Genomic DNA, 6,892 nt, shown 5'->3' with positions numbered 1-6,892 from the left:
GTCTTCTTGGGAAAAGATTCTGTTCATTTCTCTTGCTCACTGATTAATTGGGTTGGGTGTTATTTTCTCGTTGATTTGCTCAAGTTCTCTATAGATTCTGGTTATTAGCCATTTTTTCAGATTCCTAACATGCTCAAATGTTCACAGCAGCTCAATTACAATTGCAAAAATGTGGAATCAACCGAAGTGCCCATCAACCCATGAATGGATTAATAAATTGTGGTATATATATACTATGGAATTCCATTAAGCCATAAAAAAGATGCAGACTTTACATGTTTTGTATTTACCTGGATGGAGCTGAAGAACATTCTCCTTAGTAATGTATCTCAAGAATGGAAAAACAAGCATCTCATGTACTTAATACTAATTTTAAACTAGTAGATGAACAACTATAGGCCCACATAAGAGGAAAAACACAAACTCAAGAGGGGAAGAGAGGGATGGGAAAAAGGGATCAGTAAACTCCCACCTAATGAGTACAATATAGGGGTAATATAGCACACCTCCTAGGTGAAGGACTCAAATACAACTCAGACTTCCTAACAAATGCAAACAATGTAACCTAATCGTATGTACCCTTATATGAATATGAAATTTAAAGAAGGAAGGAAGAAGAGAGGGAGGGAGGGGAGTGTCGCGGACCGCCAGTCGATGGGCCTCAGTCCGAGGGTGCTCAGGGTGAACGGTACAGGTTGGTTGAAAAGGTCGACGCAGGATGAAATGACAAACTGCCACACACCACGAATGATGAAGAAAGCAGTTGTACTTTACTGATTTTTAAGTCTGGTATTTATACATTTTCTTTCCAGGGTTTAAACAATGTAATCATTATTTTGCTCATGCTTGTAAATTATCTTTGTGTCTCCATATGTGGTTTATCATGTACTATATGTTTTCAAGGTTTTGCTCTCCGGAGGGAGGTGCCGGAGGGACGTAGTTTATTTTTTCAAGGTTTTTGCTCTAGGGAGGTGGTTTTATCAGTAACACCTGGTTACTTCCCCTTATCTAAGAATGTCAAGGTTTGTGACTTCTCTTAGTTCTGTAATTGGTCTCAGTTTCTTATGATCTCTTTTAAAAACAGCTGAACATATTCTTTTATGTATAATGCTTGACTACTTCTATATATATTTTTTCTATGCATTTTTACTCTAATTAGTAACTATATTTTGATTCATTGTTTGTTAAACATTAAACTACTCTATTGATTTGTGTTACATATGAAAATTAGTGAAGTAAGATGTTTTTCTAAGTAAAGTTTTACTGCAGGAGGTGATAGTGTATGTCATGTTGGAACATCTTGATTGCCGTGCCTGCATTGTCTCAAGTCACTGACATTTATGGTAGGGACGTGCTGTTGTGCAGGCTCTCTTGGAGCCACTGAGTTCGGCACAGCCATTCTTGCTGTGTTTAATTGTGGATCAGTAAGTCATTATGTTTATTCTTAGTTTCACAAAACAAGCAGGCATTCAACTTGACAAACAGGTTTCAGAGCAAAGGTTTCTTAGGCTTTTATGCCGCACCTCATGAGTCATTACGTTCAAACAAAGGCATGCTAGGCAACTTATGCGCTGCTGTCGCAAACCAGGGGTGCTGGGGGTTTCGCTCCGGGGAGCACATACCACCTACTCACGCATTTTATAATGCGGACAGCGCCACTTCACCCCGGCTAGATGCCGGGGGTGTGGCAGGGGAGGAAGGAGGGAGAGGGGGAAGGAAGGAAGGAAGGAAGGAAGGAAGGAAGGAAGGAAGGAAGGAAGGAAGGAAGGAAGGAAGGAAGGAAGGGAGGAAAATGAGATGTAAATGTCTCAATGGTAGTTTGGCCCTGTGATGGGAGTGGTGCATATCAGTTAATGAGCTCCTTTCCAGGTACTAGTGGTGACTTAATTGAGTAGGCAGACTGATTAAGGTGACGTGGTGCCCTACTCTTGCATTTTCACATCATATTCTGCATCTCTACCATGAGAGTTAAAGAGTCAGTGCTGCAGCCAGGGATACATCTCAGCTTAATACTTGCCCTAGGAGGGCTGAGAATATCACCAGCCGAAGCCAGGTTCATGCAGCTTAAAAGTACTTCATGTTAATGACATCCTTGCAGAGAGTGAATATCTTTAGCTGAATCTGGAATCATTTAATCTCAGAGCCTCAAGTTTCCTCACTAGGATAAATGGGAATAACATCTGCTATGCAGGATCACAGTGAGAATCCAATGAGATAGTGCTGTGTGTGAAATCCTATCATTTTGGACATTATTGCTATCATTGTTGTAGTAATGGTAGTTACTGTTATTACTCCACAGTTCTTGGTCAGGATCCTGCCAGAATTTAAATACTATTTTCAATAGATAACTTAGCCAAACAGTTATCCATTGCAAATAGTAGTAATATTATCTGTTGCAAACAGTAAGCAGCAAGAGCAAAGAGCCTTTATAAAACCAAAGGCTTGCTTAGAAACTCCCGGACTAAAATTTTATGCCTCGCCACTGTACTGGCTCTGAAATCCAGTCCACAAAGTAGCATTTTGGAGGCTCAATAAAATGTTATCTGGCTGCAGCCTGGATGACAATTGTGCAAGCTTGAGCCAGGAGGGGGCTTGTTAGGTAGATAGTGAGGGACCTCTGGCCCTCCTGGGGACAAAGGCCGGCATCCCAAGCAAGTGCCACACCTGAGAGAGGAAGGAACACCCTGCCAGTTTGCCAACCAGAACTTAGCATGAAGACTGCCAAAGAATGCTGAGGATTCCTCTGTGTGTAGGCCAAGTAGCACATGCACTATAGGGCCTAGAGCAGTGTTTTTCAACCTTTTTTATCTCACAGCACACTTGAACCTACAAACTTCTGCAGCACACTTAAGTTGATAAAAAAAAAAAAGAGTAAAAAAAGAATATATTTACTGTGCTTTGAACTTCTTTTGAAAATAATTTCATTAATGATATCTGAAATTTTTCATGACACGCCTAAGATCCTCTCAAAGCACAGTGCTGCTCTGCACCGTTTGGAAATCACTGATCTACAGGGGCACCTAGAACAGCCTATGATGTCGTTAGCTTAAATGGGGTTTACTGCCCCATCACTGCCACCATGAGCACCACCTTCAGAGAGCCTCATGGGAGCTCAGCATGTGCAGGAAGACTCAGGTTATGTAACTCTTGACTATCCATCGAAGTGGTTCAACAGTGATGCTTGGGAAAAGGAGGGCCCAGCCTAGATATAAAACAGCATCTCAGACCAAAATCAGGACCCTCCTGTTAGGACAGGGGGCCCGTTTACCATCTGTGGTGAACATATCTCGCTTTGCTCAATAAACTTCACCTTGTGATTGCCTTGCCTTGCTTTCTGTGTGTCTGGTTATTCTTTGGCCAAGAGCACACTGAGAACCAGGAATGGACTGCTGACTCAGAACCAAGAACAGACTGCTGACTGGATCGGCTCACCTCAGCAGTCTGGTAGAATGAAAATCAGAATTTCTCCCCTCCTTCAGTGACGTGCACACACACAGGGCTGAGGTTAATGGGACAGTGCAACCCAATTTCAAAAAGGACCTTTCCAGAGCTTTTCTTAACAGCTTCCTACTTTCCCCTGCCCTCAGTTCTCTTTTACTGCCTTTGCTCCAGGGGCATCCTCTTTATGTGGGCCAAGCCTTTTTATTTTTTCTAAACAAGGACCTGGGAATGCTGTTTTCAGGGACATGGAGCTGAGGGTTTTAAAAAAGCCCAGCCAGGTTCTAGGTGAGCACGCCCCAGGGCCAATCGCAAGCCCTAGGATGCCTGGGTGGTGCATTCTAAGTAGCAGGCTGGCAAATGAAGACTGGACACATCCCTTACCTGAAGGAATGGTAAAAGTAGCACATGTAGCGTCTACTCCATTCTTGCTCGACTCTTTAGAAAGAGCTGCTTTTATTGTTCCCTAACCTCCCTTGGTTTTTAGCTCTCAGGAGGCTGGAAGAACTATAGATGGGAGGTCTTAGAATTTTTGTTAAAGTCCGGTCTGACGAAAACACATTTAGGAGCACAATACTGAGCTCCTTCCTAAACTGAGCCCTCCAAGCAGAGGACCCTGAGCACACCCCAGGCCGCAGCTGGTCTTCTGGACTTTCTAGCAGGTGTCATGAACTCACATGTGATGCAGCATGCTGCTTATGTTCCATGTTTTCCCCAGAAAAAGATCGGGCTGGGAATGAAAAGAAGATGGAGATGGTGGAAAAGTCCCACTGGGAAGTACTTGAGCTGTGTTTTTCTTTTTGACTTCTCTAGAATCAACCACTGACCTGCTTGAGTCAACTACAGACTTAGATTTCACCTTGCACTTGCCCCTGAAGGACATGGAGCCTGTCAGTAAGTGAGGACCTGGCTTCAGAGGAGGCCTGTGCAGGCTGGTGGCTTCCCATCTTTTGCTCTCCTGAGGGAAAGCCTGCTGTATACCTGATTGCCTGCATGAGATGTGGACTCACCCATCTTCGTCCTTGTTTTCTCAAAATCCTATACTTTCATGGAGACAGCCACATTTATGGAAGTCACTGAGGCCACAGGAAAGGAATCCTGTCTTCTGACTTCCAGGAATTTCTGCCTACCTCCCTTTCCTTGGTTACATCCCACTGCTTAGGAATGTCCTGTGGTAATTTACACATTTAGGGATGCTTGTGTTGCTTCATTCTTTGAGGTGGAGTAAACTTTTGCCAAAAGTTCTTTGAAACTTGAGGCAAATTTAAGAATTTTCTCAGAGCATTTTCAAAGACAACATCTGTTGAATATTAACATAGCTTCAGCCTTGAAAGCCCCACCAGTTGGGCCCCAACCTGATATCTGGGACCAATCTCTGGGCTTCTCTAAAGAGGAGATGTAGAGACAAAAATGGGGTTGATAACTTTTTTTCCCCCAGTTGATTACAGTACAATTCAGTCAACTTCATGAGTGAATCTTTTGGTAAGTGTAAGTGTTCATTGAATCTAGACTGACCACTAGAAAAGGAGACTTTTAAAGTGTCATGAACTGAGCAGTGGTTCTATCTCTGCCCACTCCCCATGTCAAGCCTCCATTTTTTCCTTTGTTTGTTTTGTTTTTCATGTTTCTCTCTATCAAAGGTGGAGGGCTCCTAACATTTCAGTGCCTTTTACCCCCAGAAACAAACCCCAGAAATTGGACAGATGACAGAGATTTTTGCTAAAATTAAGCCTTTCATCTTATCTACAAATTTTTAGATAATGTGATTATGTCTACAAATAATAGCTAATTCTATGCTGACACTGCCCTATGTGTATTGGGAAATTCCAGGTAGTAGTCGGAGAAACCGAAGCACTATATTTTAGTGGAGGCTGAAGGGCCAATTATGATGGGAATAGTCAGGTGACTTTAAATTCTTGCTCTGTCCCTTGTTGCCTCCTAGTAGGACATACCTCCCCTGCCGAAGGGTTGCCCACACTCAGTATTTTTACCAGCATGTAGTGAGTGACCCGTGGGGTGTCAGAAAAACTCTCATGCTTGACCCAAGAGCAAGAGGCAGCCTCATGGCCCAGACCTATGTGTCACTTCTGCTGGAGGTCTGGACCCCCCTATTTCCACTCCTGCCTATCAAGAGATGATTTTTGACTATGACAATTTCCAACAAACTGAGAACATTTGGTTTTTATAGAAAGGATGATTTCCCTGGTGCTTCTAAGTTTTAAATTAAGAAATTTAGTCCTTTATTTCTAGAATATGTTATTTCTGCTTATTCTGACAAGCCCACGACTAGAACTCCAATTAAGACCATACACTTTTGTATTTTTTGTTTATTCCTGGTCTTTGAGTGATTGTTCTTGGGAGGGATTCCAGGCTACACTCAACAATCAGACTCTGGTACTCAGTCCCCATTTATACCCTTCTCACCTGGCACCATGTTTGCTTAACTGGATACACACTTGGGAGAAGAGAGAGTATGGTACCACGTGAAGATAGGTCTAGTTCACCGCTACTCTTAGGTACCTGTGAGTGTGAGGAATCAAACCTTTCACAAATCTTTTTCATTAAGTGGATTTGCATTACATGGGGGTAGGGTTTCAGGCATGGCAGAATGCCTTGGCAATTAAGAGAAAGAAGGTTTGGTCCCATACACTTAGGGGGATCCTACATTTACTAATACTACTAGATCTTTTTAACAGAATGCTAGACATATTGTGAATTATACTTACTAGAATTGAATGAAAACCACTTTTTTACTTAACTGCAGATCAGCCCAGCCTCCCCACAGAAAGCATTTACCACATCTCAGTGCATCTTTATAAGTTTCTTCTCTCTCCTATATCTTAGGAGAGACTTGATACCACACATCAAAATACCAATGCTATTTTTAACCCACTGCAAAAGGATTCCAGACTTAATATTTTCTAGATGCTGAGACCGGCTATGGAATCTAAGAAGAAGGTTAAAGACAACCCTTATCCTCTCTGAGGCTTATCTTCCAAGCCCAGTAAACTAGATTTTAGTAACCCTAAAAGACATAAAATAATCCAGGCATCTTGCCTTGAGTTGCCAAGATTCCTTCCTTCCATCTCTCTAGGATGTGGTTCCACTCTAGACCATGGAGTCTTCTGTAAGGGAAAACATGGAAAAAAAAAAAAAAAAGAACATCAGATTTTTCTGATGCATACAACATACTACATATAATTCAATCAAAAACTTTAACACCTGAGCACTCTGAATCAAGAGTTTCCCAACTTTAATATTTCGCCTCACTCTTGGCATTTTTGGAAGCCCCTCAAATGGATAATTCATGCAGTAAAATGGATACCTAGACAGTGAGTACATCTCACTTAAGGCACGGGGAGGTGGAGGGAGGATAAAGAATTACATATTAAAGAAATTAAGTCACATATCCAAGGTCACAATGACAAATGAGAAGGGATAGGTCTACAATTTT

Source organism: Nycticebus coucang, chromosome 12 (assembly GCF_027406575.1).
Source record: "Nycticebus coucang isolate mNycCou1 chromosome 12, mNycCou1.pri, whole genome shotgun sequence".
NCBI lineage: Eukaryota > Metazoa > Chordata > Mammalia > Primates > Lorisidae > Nycticebus > Nycticebus coucang.
The sequence above is the reverse complement of the archived record's forward strand: the minus strand, read 5'-3'. Positions refer to the sequence as shown.